General features: G+C 39.7%; 1 long non-coding RNA gene and 1 pseudogene across 1 annotated transcript; one reads left to right on the top strand and one right to left on the bottom strand.

The window, feature by feature from the left end:
- Positions 1 to 2,304: 2,304 nt before the first annotated feature.
- Positions 2,305 to 12,094, top strand: LOC146399845 (uncharacterized). Its single transcript, XR_014815206.1, has 2 exons — positions 2,305 to 2,890; positions 9,598 to 12,094. It is a non-coding gene; the product is annotated as an uncharacterized LOC146399845 (long non-coding RNA).
- A 766-nt stretch (positions 12,095 to 12,860) lies between these two features.
- On the bottom strand, positions 12,861 to 13,655 carry LOC100628100 (putative elongation factor 1-alpha-like 3 pseudogene; annotated as a pseudogene).
- Between the last annotated feature and the right edge of the window lie 772 nt (positions 13,656 to 14,427).

The raw sequence follows: 14,427 nt of genomic DNA, 5'->3' as shown, positions 1-14,427 counted from the left end.
CAGAGCCACAGCAATGCGGGATCCGAGCCTTGTCTGCAACCTACACCACAGCTCATGGCAACGCCGGATCGTTAACCCACTGAGCAAGGGCAGGGACTGAACCCACAACCTCATGGTTCCTAGTCGGATTCGTTAACCACTGTGCCACGACGGGAACTCCGAATCTGGATTTAAAAAAAAAAAAAAAAAAAAGTCTTTAGTAAAATACACAGAACGTAGAACTTATCATCTTAACTGTTTTTAAAAGCAAACCTCAGTAGGGTTAAGTACATTCACTGAGAAGTTCCCACTGTGGCTCAGCAGAAACAAACCCAACTAGGATCCATGAGGATGTGGGTTCCATCCCTGGCCCCACTCAGTGGGTTAAGGATCCAGCATTGCAGGTCAAAGATGTGGCTTGGATCTGGCATTGCTCTGGCTGTGGCGAAGGCCTGCAGCTTTAGCTCCCATTGGACCCCCTAGCCTGGGAACTTCCATATGCCACACCTGCAGCTCTAAAAAGCAAAAAAAAAAAAAAAAAAAAAAAAAAAAAAGAGCCTTTACCGAAGTCTTTTTATCTTGCAAAACTGAAATTCTATACCATTAAATGATAACTCCCCATTTCCTGAAAAAATAAACTTCCTTTCCTGGTTGTCTCACCTCTTTTTCTCCCATTACAACCAAGAGTCTTTTTGTTTCTACGAGCTCTGCTAGTGGACTCTCTTTTTTGGTTGCATTTCACACCCTCCCCCATAATAATAATGCTCTCCTGGACTCTACTCCTGTCTTACCGAATATCCCGTCTCTGTTTCTACTGCTAAGTGATGTGAAATGGTCCATTGCTAAATATTCTTTGCTAACTATTCTTTAAATGTTATTATTTGTTGGGTTCTTTCTGTCCTTGGCTTTTATCCCGTTCTATACCCATCTTGGGTAATGTCTCTTACCCACTCCCATGACCTCAATCTTGAAGTTTCCCACGTCTATATAAACCTCCAACCAGGACTCTTGCCTGAGATTTAGGCTCAGCAAGATTTATTCTATTACTATTCTGTGCCAGACACTCTTTTTTCTTTTTTTTTTTAAGGTCACATAGTTTATTAAACTATTTTTGAACTACTGACAACAATTCTCATATCTATAGAGTGATATATATATAGATGAAAGCCACATAATTTTTTTTTCAAAATAAAAAATAACTTTACTTGTTAAACACATCATTAAGGAAGGCAAATTAATCTGGGGAGAATATCAGCAAAACATGTTTGGCAAATTATATTCACAAAAAGCTGTTATAACTCAACAATAAAGAAAAAATATTTCAATTATTTTAAAAAGTGAAAAAAAGACATGGACAGATCCTTTTCAAAAAAGCATATGTAAATAGCTAATAATGATATAAACAGACATTTTACATAGTTGGTCATGTGGGAGATGTAAATTGAAAACACATTGAGACACCACTGATAAACCCACTAGATCAGAGAAAGACAATTAAAAATAAATTCCTTTTTTAAATTTGAAAACCTCACAAATACTAACCAGGACCTAAATCCATAGTCCAAGCAAATACTTTCCTCTTCTATCCACTCCTTCAGTTCCCATCAGTTCAAGAGATTTCTTGTTATTTCTTAAATATAAAAAAATATAGTTTCCACATAGGAATGGCTGGTTTCTTTATCCTCCTTCCTGACATCAGAACAATTTCTTAAGTAGATTTACTTAATTATTTCCCCAGAAAGAATTCATTCTGTGAGAAATGGAGCTGTTATCTATAGACAGACTTCTATGTTCTCAAATATAGTATTCCCCAGACTCTTGGTGTATACACATCTTCTCTCAATTATTCAATTAAATAGTAATCTAGGTACTCCTATAACTGAGTAGGACTCTTTGGGGCCTTCCCAGGATAGACCTCCACCTACATCTTCCACCTGCCTTTTGCCTATAGAAAAAGCTCAGTCAAAAAATAAATTTAATCATAGAAGTGAGAAAATGCCCAAAGAAAGGAAAACAGTCAAGCAAGACAAAATAATACTTTAGTCATTCAACAAAGTCAAGGACCTTTAGTTGTTCCTCAAGGACTATATAGATAACACTCTGGGCCATGTGTTTTCAAGTTGTTTTGTAGACTGAAATTCTCATCAGGTAAAAGATGTTAACTAAATGCCCACAAACAAATAGACCCCAAACCAGCTGAAACTAGAAGGTTGATGATGCTGACTTCCAATTAACTCGCCACCAACCAATCAGAAGAATGCCCATGAGCTGACCACACCCCCACTCCTTGAGCCCTATAAGACTCCTCACGACCGTCTCCAGGGTGGGATGCACAGTTTAGAGGGCACTGGTCTGCTGTGGTTCCCTGAGTCTGGCAGAGAAATGAAGCTATTCATTTTTATTTCACCCAAAACTCTGTCTCCATGATTCAGTTCTGTGCCGGTGTGCAGAGGCCGAGTTTAAGCAACGCTCCTGAGCAGGAATTCCACAGGTACAATTAAGTTATGAAGTCAATTGATTAACAAGAGCGGGATTCTCCATGTGGTCTGAGTCAGAGTCATGAGAACTTGATGCACCCTTTCTGACTTGATGCACGCTTTTTGGCTTGATGCACGCTTTCTGGCTTGGAGATGAAGGAGGCCTTGCAGCAAGGGATGCTGGTGGAATGTTGGACCGAAGAGCAGCCCCAGCGGACAGTCAGTCAGAAAGGAAACCAGAGACTACAGTCTGAAAACTGTAGAAAACTGAATTTTCCTTGGACTATAAATGCTTTGAAATTAAATATGGAAGCTGACTTCTCCCAGAACCTCCAGAAGAACTCAGCCTGAGGGACCCCTCTAAGTCAGATTTGTGTTAACCCTAAGAAGACCAGCCATGTGGTACCAGGCTTTTGACCTACAGGAATGGTAAGGTAAGAATTTTTTTGCTATATTAAGCTATTATATTTGTGGTAATTTGTTACTAAGCCATAAAAACACACATACCCATCCAAACATTCAGTCGGCCTATTGCTATGTAAACAATATGTTTTTAAGTAGTAGCCACATGATAAATCTTGATGACCATGTGGTAGTTTAACAATTTTAGCAAAATCTTTGTATGTTTACTGCTTGAACACTATTTTAGTTATATATTACACTATATTAATATATTAGAGTTGAATTAATCTTTTCCTCATGTGCACTTTTAAATGTTATCATAAATACTGAATTGCTTTTAGCCCTTTTCTTTTTGTAACCACTGGAAGAAAAACCAAAACAATTCCAAGCTTTAGCGTTTTTCGTGTAATGGAAGTCACCTGATGGCTGGTAAGAATGCCTGGGAGGATCGTCTCTGATAAATCTGCAGTAATAGTTTTCAGGTGACTATTTTGAGTCTGCAATTAAAATGTATTTCTGTCTCTGTGCCTCAATTCCTTTACTGTGTAATTTCTGAACAGAAAAAATAGTAAGAAAAAATTTGCACTTATTATAAAGTATACATTTCTTGTGTTTAGCTGGTAGTTTCATCCAAAATTCTGCATGTGTTGTAGATGGAACTTCTACCAATGGTACTCAGTTTTATGACTATACCTATTGTTCAGATTTAAGTTTAAATATGGTGATAATAGTAATTAAACTTGTTTTAAATGTACTGTGTCATCATGGATGCTGCATAGAAAGTTATAGACTTTTTGTTATGAAAGACATATGAAAGATGGAGCTTCCAAACTTTACTGGAAAAACCTCTAAAAACAGTTGTGATGGGAGAGATGCTAGCATACATTGTATTTATGTGTTCAGAGTATTTTTGAATCCTGTTTGAAATGGGCATTTTCAAATCGATGCTTGAAAGAAAGCAAGGGTGGTTAGTAGTTCTGATAATGACACAAGATTGTGACAGGTAGTCCTAGTCATTTTGGACTCAGTAGCTGGATCTTAATACTTTCAAAAAGAAGGAAAGCTTCCTAATATCAAAACATAGGCTGACATCAAAACTTTTCCGTATTTTCATATTATAAAATGAAGAGTTCTGAACTGTTTTCTGTAGTTTCCAAGGTGTGAAGTGTCCAGTTACCTATGAAAATTGAGGGTTTTTTTTTTTTTTTTTTGGCTGTTTTCTATCATTGTCTATCGTTTTAGCAACTGAGGATATTATTTACAGAACCATGAATAGACAAAAATGAGTAGTGTCCTTTATAATTAGAACATATAGCTAAAAAAAATCCTCAACAGGATAGCAAAAAATACCTGAACATATAAAAGATTATAGATACAGATGCCAGATACCGAGAATGCAGGTGTTTAAATATACTGATATATAATCTCTGTGCGATGTTGCTTTTAAAACTTAGCTACACCCCACTATAATAAATGCAGGGAGCCACTGAGAGGTCGATTAAAGTTGAATAACTAAGCCCCAGTCCAGCATTTTGAAGGAGTCAGGGTTATAGTTTACTACTTATTAAAAGCAGTTCATTAAACAATTTATTTTTGGTTATAAAAGTGTAGTTTAATGAATGTTTCTTCTAATAAGGGGAGCATTTCTTCCTTACCTATCTCATTTTTTGGTATTTATTTTTATTATTCAAATGAATTTATCACATCTGTAGTTGTATAATGATCATAACAATCTGATTTCACAGGATTTCCATCCCACAACCCAAGCCCATCCCCCCACCCCCCAAACTGTCTCCTCTGGAGACCATAAGTTTTTCAATGTCTGTGAGTCAGCATCTGGTCTGCAAAAAAGTTCAGTCTGTCCTTTTTTCAGATTCCACATGTCAGTGAAAGCATTTGGTGTTGGTGTCTCATTGTTTGGCTGACTTCACTTAGTATGATATGTGCCAGACACTCTTATAGCATTAAATTTTCAGAGACAACAAGAGAGACATGGACAAACTAGGTTGCTGCAAAAGAAGCTCTGCCTATAATGATAATATCTTACTTTTTTGCTTCTAACCCTATTCTAAAGCCATTCACTCTTCTCTTGGCTTTGGCGAGGCACAGTATCTTTTTAAAACTATCTTTGCATCTCCTTCTCACTCTCCTGAGCTGGTTCTTGGATTCTCCTCTTCTCCAGTTACACCATCTCCCACCCAGTCCCAAAGCTTTAGAAACACTTTCACATCTTTATCTATAGCTCTGACCACTCCTTAGAACTCTAGACATGTACATCCAGCTGTCAACTTGTCACCTCCATTTGGATGCAATAGTTATCTCACATTTCCCATGGTCCAATAGAAATTGCCATTTTCTTCTCTCATAGCTCCTCTTTTCTCAATAAACATTTCCAACCCCCACCCATTGCATATGCCAAACATTCAGTAGTTTCTTTTCCACTTTTTCTCTTGTTCCCCATCTTTAATCTACTACCAACTCTTTTTCTACCTCTACCCACAAACATATCCCAGTTCCATCGGCTTCTCTCCGACTCTATGGTCATCACTCCAGTCCACCAGATCCCCCCCCCGCCATGAGGACAACCACAGTAGCATTGCAACTTCTTTCTGCTTTTGCTCCTGTGATCGTCGAAAAATATACACCAAAACCATATTACCTGCCTAAAACCATGCAGTGACTTCCTATGGCCCTTAAATCTGTTGCCCCAGGGCACAGGGCCTTTGAATTCTAGTCTGGGTCAGCCCCACAAGCCTAATCACTTGTTCCTCAACCTCCTTTCTATTGTTCACTGGGCACACAGGCTTTCCTTCCATTTCTTGAGATGGCCAGGTTTTTTTTTTTTTTTTTTTTTTTTTTCATCTTAGCATCAGCCATTCCTTAGCCTGGAATGCTTAACTCCCCAATCATAGCTTGATTGATTTTTCTTGGCATTCAGATTCTGCTCTGAGAGGACTTTTGATTCAATTTAAAGTAGCCATTGGACATTCTGTCTTATGTCAGCTTATTTTCATTTTTGCACAGTGCTCACTATCTTCTATTTTTCTTGTTTATTTACTTGTCTGCTTATTATCTACTTGCTTCTGCTAAAATGCTCTGTGAAAGCAGACCTCTGGTCTCTTCGGTTCATTGCTGTATTCCTAGAGCTTAGATGGTATCTGGCTCTTAAAAGGTACTTTAAAAATGTTTGAATGAATGAATAAAATGTCTCCAGACCCCAAGCTTTCTAATTTAATCTCTAAGCAACTTCCAGGGTGAGCTTCTGAAACATCTATCCTACAAAGTCACTCCCAACTTAAACACCCCAGGCTCCACTTTGCCGAGAATATAATCCACACTGCTCACAGCACACAGGACACCCCACAACCTGGTCTCTGCTTGCCTCTCCAATCTCATTTCTCACTGAGCCAATGACCTGCAAGACACCCATCGACTGGCATGTCCAAGGTGCCATGCCGTTTCATGCTTCTGGGTCTATGGTCTACTTTTTCTTCAGGTCCGGACTGTCCTTTCTCCCCGTTACTCCTCTTACTCCCCTTATTTACTCAGTTTTTAAGATGGAGCTCAAGTCAGGAAGCCATGCTGACCCCCTTAGTACCCCAAACTCTAATCTTTTCCTCAATTAATTGTATTTGCATCCATTATAGATAGTTCCTGTAACTCTTTGCTGTTCATATTTCTTTCCATGTCTGTCTTTCCACTTGGACTATAAACTCCATGAGGGCAGGCATAGTGTTATATATACATAACTTTATTCCTAGATATGATTCATGGTTGGCACTTGCACAAATGTTATTTTACCAATTCACTAAATGTATGGATCAAATTATTTTACTTGCCATAAAAATGCAAGAAACTTGAGAATGCTTGACATCACTTGCCATTGGGGTTGACAGATGCTACTCATTATGTTGTGTTTACTGTAGCTTGGGCCCCCTTGCGTGATAACTTGGATGAGTGAAGATGAATGTTTTCAAACTCTTAAGAAAAATGTGCTCTGGGAGAACATAGTCCATTTATCACCTAAAACCAATTCTGTGATCATCACAGGGGAAGTGAATGGGCCTAACAAGAATCTGAAATAATTAAAGAAAAGTTGATTAAAGAAGGCTTCTTGAATGATTAATTATAAAATTTTAATATCTATGGTAGAGAGTTTTACTGACATTTAAATAAATGCCAGCAAAACAAGCTGCAATTAAGCATTTGCCATAACAAATAAAGCATCATCAAGGTATTTGTTCTGAATCACAATTATATAAAAATAGTGTGGGCAACTCTAAAATAAATGTTCATGTTAGGTGTGACTCATCAGTTGAAGTCTTGCATTTTGCACGCTTTCATTTTACATGACAATTGAAAGTCCTGTTATGCAAAGGAGGGTGTGCTCTACCTCTTTTCCCTGAGCTCCTAGGCCGCCTTCCGTCTACTGCTTTCTGCCTGCCAGTTATCTCTGCTTTAACTGACACCTCTTCATAAAGTCTCCAAGGACCTTCTGATAAACATACCTAATGGCCCCAGCTTACTTGAGTTTTTGGAGTATTTAATCCATTGAGTCAATATTTATTATCCACTATGTGATAGCCTCAGGCACTGATTTGATGCATGGTAATAAAAAAAAAAAAAAAAAGGACCTTTCTCTCCTTTTTTTTTTTTTTTTTTTTTTTTTTTTTTTTAGGGCTGCACCCTCAGAATATGGAAGTTCCCAGGCTAAGGGTCAAATTGGAGCTGCAGCTGCTGGCTTACCCTGAAGCTCATGGCAATACTGGATCCTTAACCCACTGAGTGAGGCCAGGGATGGAACCCTGATCCTCATGGATACTAATCGGGTTCTTAACCTGCTGAGCTGCAATAGGAACTCCGGACCTCTCTGTCCTGAAACCAAAAACCAACCAAAATCCCCAAACATATACACAACACACACACCCCCACACAAAAACAAAAACCAGGTCAAACAACTAAACAACCACAAACTGAACTAAAAATCAGACTTGGTTCCTGACCTCATTATCTAGGAAAGTAGACATTAAATAAGCAAAGTGATACACACTTAAACTGTGATGAGTGCTATGAAATGTATGAAATGTACAGCACATGATGTTCTGAGAAACAATAGCAGGCATGCCAATTTGAATCAGGGAAAAAGGCAGCACCTCTGAGGAAGACACCTGAAAGAGAAGGAAGGAGGGGGAAAAAAAAGCCCAAATGGAGAGAGAAAAATGAAGGACAGCTTGGAAAATATGTCTGATTGGACAACACATGAAGCATGTGAATCCTGTTTGGCTGATCATTTTCCCTTAGAGGCAGATAAAGAGGATCCGTCAGCTATCACAAATGACCTGAACAGTCATGGGGGTAAACATGATACAGTCAAAGAAAAAGCATTTGGAGCCATATTTTAAAGCAGATAAGAGGGAGAGACTAGCCTGCAACATTTTCTTCATTTTCAGATGGTTCAGGAAAAGAGGAGAGAGAGAGAGCCCACTTGCTCACACATATGCATACATACAAGGACTGTGGGATGTATTCCAGCAGAAGAAAGAGAAAAGAAGTTAGCTCCCTGTCAAGATACTGATTCTGCTACATTCCATCCAACACACCAGAGGGTTTCTGGGAAGTTGATTTTCCTTCTGATGTATAGCAGACATTCCCTTAATCCTTGATGGTACATCAGTGCAGGATATGACTGTGACCTCAAGATTGCGAAAGATGAAATCACTGGCTGAAAATTGCTTTATATGTCTAGGATTTCAAACAATAAGTATGAAAGAGAAACTGATAGTTTTTGCAGAAATGAAGTTTCCTTTGTGTGGTTAGCACATGTGATTAAAGCAAGAACTCACAAAGTGTTCTTGCCACCCTCTTTGGGCTTTTCTGGATCTTTGGCACTTTCATTCCTTGTATAGAAATAGGGAAAATATCCTTTTACTTTCTCTTTAAAAAAAAAAAAATTCCCAAGGTAGTTCTCAACTTTGCCTACATGTCAAAATTACCTGGGTCATTTTGAAAATTGCGTGTGCTCTGGAAGCACTTAAAGGCTATTTTGTCTGGGATGGGTGTAGGGATCAAGTAGTTTAAAAAGCTTCCCCAGTGACTCTGACATGCTGCCAAATTTAAGGACTACTTTAGTAAGTCATTATTTACTTCCCCCCCCCCCGCTTTTTTTTTTTAACTTACTAAAAAAAATTGAGGGGGAGTTCCCATCATGGTGCAGCTCAAATGAAACCGACTAGGAACCATGAGGTTGCAGTTTTGATGCCTGGCCTCTATCACTGGGTTGAGGATCTGGCACTGCCGTGAGCTGTGGTGTAGGTTACAGATGTGGCTGGGATCTGGTGTTGGTGTTGCTGTGGCTCTGGTTTAGGCCAGCAGCTGTAGCTTGGGTTGGACCCCTAGCCTGGGAACCTCCATATACCACAGGTGTGGCCCTTAATAATAATAAAAAAAAAAAAAGACAAACAAAACAAAAAGATTTTTTTGGCTATGCTCATGATAGGTGGAAGTTCCTAAGCCAGGGATCGAACCCTGGCCACAGCAATGACAATGTTGAATCTTTAACCAATAGGCTACCAGGGAACTCCTCTTTTTTCTTTTTAAAATAGTCTTTTTTTCTGAAAATTAAATGCACATTGAAAAAAAAATTCAAGTTTAAATTTCTTAAAAAGGAGGAGCTTGGAAACTTTCGCTAGAATGTTTGTGGGTTTTTTTTTTTTTTTTTTGGTCTTTTTGCCTTTTCTAGGGCCACTCCCACGGCATACTAGGGGTCCAGTCGGAGCTGTAGCCACCAGCCTCTGCCAGAGCCACAGCAACGCGGGATCCAAGAGGCGTCTACAACCTACGCCACAGCTCACAGCAACGCCAGATCCTTAACCCACTGAGCAAGGCCAGGGATCGAACCTGCAACCTCATGGTTCCTAGTCGGATCGTTAACCACTGAGCCACGACAGGAACTCCTAGAATGTTTGTGATCTTACTGACCTGCCCTGTTCAGCCTGCCTTGCGGGCAGTGATCCTCTGGCCGGACCACAGGCCCCGAGAGCAGAGCCTGGCTGTGGCTGGAGGACTTGGTAGGGTTTCCCAAATAGTCTCTTTGGCAGGCTGCAGCCTCTGCATGACTCTACATGACTCCAACAGTCCTTGATCTCATGTTCTCTGCCTTTGACGGACCACATGTTCCAATCGGTCCTTCTGACAACTGGCCCCTGGAGCCACACCAGCTTCTCCATTTGCCATTACTTCTCCTCATTTGCTCTCAGTTTCTTCCAGCAGGAGCCAACATACATACCAAACCCTTTATCTGCATCTCTTGGGGGTCACCTGTGTCCTGGAGTTCAGCTTGTCTTAAACGTTGGAAAGGTAGATTCTGCATTCCTCATTTCACGTGCCTGCCTTGCTGTGACTAAAGGAGCATTCTGGAATCAAGCACTTTGATGTTTCTTCAGGCAACACAGGACCACTGTCTCCCGTGAAATGGGAGGAATAATGACTACAAACAGCCTCCCATCTGTTCAGTTCAGGCTTTGCCATCAAATGCTAGAATTTTATGAATAAAAACCTTTAGACCCAGAAGGGAATGGAGGACCTGTGGTAGCAGCATTATTTAAAAGCTGTTTTGCAAGACTTCCTTTTCACTAACTTTACTAGTTTTTCTCATCACCTGTAAAAGAAACAGTGACATGAAGTTGAACAAATTTCCATTGTCAGTTGCTTTCTGAGTATGAATACTTTCCATTTGGTCAGAAATGGAAACCCCAGATAACCCTAGATTTTTTTGGGGGGGGAAAGAATCAAACTAAAATAGATGAAACAGACATTTAGAAGCTGTTACCATGAACCCTGGTCACTTGAGTTCAGAAAACGAAATGACTTCAACCGCAGGCAGGCCCTTTCGCCCATGGTCATCCTAAGTAACTCTTTTCTTCAGCCTTTAAATGTCTTCCCGCCTCTAACTGTAAGTTACTTAGTTTCCATAGTTGTATTAGCCGAATTTCTGCTGTACTGGCATTCCTCACGTCTATCAGGACAGGAGGCCTGGGGAAAGGTAGGCATGTTTTCGAGACTGAACTACTAAATGTCACGCGATCTCATTGTTTTCAGAGGCTGGTGAGGCCCAAGAGATCTCTGAATTACGTGCATTTATTTCCTTATCAGATAACTACTCTTTAAAAGCGGATTTTCTTCCCAGTGTGCTCCTTAAAACATGTGGCATTATTGGTGAGTGGTTTACGAAATTCTATTGTTTCTTAAATAGTTGATAGTAGAATGTCCTCTAGGTTATAAAAGAAGAAAATACCTTAGAAGGTTTGGGTACGAAAAAATAGGCCCACCGTAGGATTCAGAGTGTGGGAGCAGAACTAAGGGAGAGTAGAATTACTCTACATTTTAAAAAAATTGGTGATGGTGATGATGAGAGGTCCCCTCATCATCAGGAGAGAGAATGGTTGAACAATGATAAGGGAAATCAGCCAAAAGACTTTCTAGAAACACAGGACTATTCAAACTGAAATGGGTCAGCTCCACAAACCCCACCTACTTCTGGATTTCTCTAAACGTTTTGTAAAATCTGTATGCAAAAGCTTTGTGTGCATAATTTTGTAAAACTGAGGAAGCTGGCTCAAGAGCCCCGGTGGCAATAAAGAAGTTGCAAGATAGCAAGTGGAGAACAAAAATTTCGGCTGAAGCAGAAGTGGCCATGGGAACATAGGACCACCCCTGCCACCCCCCGCCAGGTATACTCAGAAATCTTGGAGAGGGGTTTGGACTTTGGAGACCAGTCTTGTCGAGGATGACCCTGGATGTCATCAGGATTAAGTACATGCTCAACACATATTACAAATGACATTAAAAATGACAAATACTGGACTTAGTAGAATATTACAATTAATTACCTGTGAAATAGAAAGCGTTCTAGAGAAGAATTCAGAAGTTGTAGGGTTTCAATTGTTTTGTTTTTTTTTCCCCTTCAACTCCCAGGATCTTTACTTTCCCAGAGTCTAGATACAGTGAACTCTAGCTGGGCTGTTGTCACTATTTAAGCCTCACACTTTAGGTCGTTTAAACCTCTTCAATATTTATAAATCTGAGAGTGCATGTTCCAATAATGAGAAACTAAAGCTTAAGATGATACCAGCAAATTCACTCAATATTGATATAACTACAAAAAATTTAATATGCAAGACATGGACATTCCTATTACAAATTTGGCCTTCTTTTAAGTAGGTTATCTAGAAACAAAAGCACCTTTTGCTATGAAGGGTTGCAACCAACAGGCCTTCTCCTACAGTTTGTACTATGTCCTTAAAAAACATAGATGATTCTTCCACTTAGACAAGGTTAAAAAAAAAAAAAAGCCACAAAATTCCCACCCAGAAAAAAATGTTAACCCCAAATTGTGAGGTTTTCAAGTTTCCACAGATGGAGAACCAAAAACAAGTTATAGGTAACTTTTATTTAGACCTTTTACCTAAGTAGTGCTATTGGAGTTTAGAGTCTTGACCAAAAGTAAACACAGGTTTCTCATTAAACTTTATTTTAAAAGGTCTTGAAATTCTGTGACAGATTTTTGGTCAAGTGGTTTCCTAGAAAAAGTACCTCTTTTAAAAATGAATAAAACTGTCACACACACACAAAACCAAATTGTCCACAACACATTTTCCTTTTCTTCAAATATTTTTCAGGGAATTATCATTCTTTTACCATTAAACTTAAAGGGCCAACAGAAACAATTCTGAGACTGTTCCTCCAACACTGACTAAAACTGGGGTGGTAGGAGTTCCCTCCGTGGCACAGTGGGTTAAGGATCAGACTGCATCAGCTCGGGTTGCTGCAGAAGTGAGGGTTCAATCCCTGGCCCAGCACATGTGTTAAGGATCCGTATTGCCACATCTGTGGCGTAGGTTATAGCTGTGGCTCAGATTTGATCCCTGGCCCACGAATTTCCGTATGCTGCAGGTGTGGCCAATTAAAAAAAAAAGACTGAAGTGGCAGTATTAGGGATATTATTCATTTACTTTTTTCAGCTTTCTGGGTAGACTTGGTGACCTTTCCAGCTCTAGCTCCCTTCTTGTTCCCTGCTTTGATGACACATCAACGGTAGTTTCATGTCACTAACAGCAAAACGACCCCAAGGAAGATTGTCAGAAAATCTCCCAAATACATGGGCTTGTTAGGAACTGTATCAGCCTCATGGTTGATGGCAGCGTCACCAGCTTTACAGAATTTGGAGCCATCTTCTCACTTCTTTCCAGAATAACAACCTTCTTCTTCAGCTCGGCAAACCTGCAAGCAACGTGAGCCACGTGACAACCCTGCGTGGGTGCTTAGCCAGCACTCATTTGATCTGGAGGGTACGGGATAATCTCTTGAGCTGTCAGGCCAACTACTTCCGCTGGTGGGTCATTTTTGCTGTCACCAGCCATGATGCCATTACGAACATCTTTGTCAGGTGCATTCTCCACTTGAGGCCCACCTCGTCCCTAGGAAGAGCTTCCCCCAAAGCTTTATGATGCATTTCAACAGATTTGACTTCAGTTGTTACTTTGACTAGAGCAAAGGTGACCATTGTGCTGGGTTTGAGGATACCAGTCTCCACAGGGACAGTGCCAAAGCCACCCATATTGTAGATGCCCTGGAGGAGCATATGCAAGGGATTGCTGCTTAGAAGAATTGGTGGCAGGATGCAATCTGGAGCTTCAGGGAGTGTCGTTTCACTGGCATTGCATCTTTCCTGCTGACTTTCCATCTCTTGAGCTGATTGTGCACCCAGCTACAACCTGTTGTCATCATTCCAACCAGAAAGTGGCACAAATGCTGCCCTGTCTGCTTGTAGTCAATTTTCTTAATGTAGTTCCTTCATGAAGGAACTCAGCACTCGTATCTTGTGTCCCTCTTCTATGTAGTGCAACTTAGTGGAATACATTAAGTTAACATGGACAATTTTTTTGTTAATAGATACATAATTTTTTTGCTTTTATATTAGCTTTTTAATTTTTTTATTAAAGTTGATGTATAGTGTTGTGCCAATTTCTGCTGTACAGCTAGTGACCCAGTCATACACATATATACATTCTTTTTCTCATATATCTTCCATCATGTTCTATCTTAAGAGGCTGGATATAGTTCCCTGTGCTGTACAGTAGGACCTCATTGCTTATCCATTCTAAATGTAATAGTTTGCATCTACCAACCCCAAACTCCTAGTCCATCCCACTCCCTCCCCATCCCTTGGCAACCACAAATCTGTTCTCTATTTCTGTAAGTCTGTTTCTGTTTTGTAGATAAGTTCATCCATGCCATATTTTGGATTCCACGTATAAGTGATATCATGTGGTGTTTGTCTTTCTCTTTCTGACTTACTTCATTTAGTATGACAATCTCTAGTTTAATCTGTGTTGCTGCAAATGGCATTATTTTTTTATGGCTGAATAATATTCCATTGTAGATGTGTACCATGTCTTAATCCATTCATCTGTTGATGGATATTTATGTTGTTTCAATGTCTTGGCTATTGCGGATAGTGCTGCACTGAACATAGGGGTGAATATATCTTGAATTATAGTTTTGTCTGCAT

This window comes from Sus scrofa, chromosome 9 (genome assembly GCF_054392235.1).
Source record: "Sus scrofa isolate SSC_HxYL_T2T_F1_AM1 chromosome 9, Sscrofa_HxYL_maternal_Yorkshire_Landrace_v2.0, whole genome shotgun sequence".
NCBI classification, from domain to species: domain Eukaryota; kingdom Metazoa; phylum Chordata; class Mammalia; order Artiodactyla; family Suidae; genus Sus; species Sus scrofa.
This window is presented reverse-complemented; position numbering and strand designations above follow the sequence as displayed.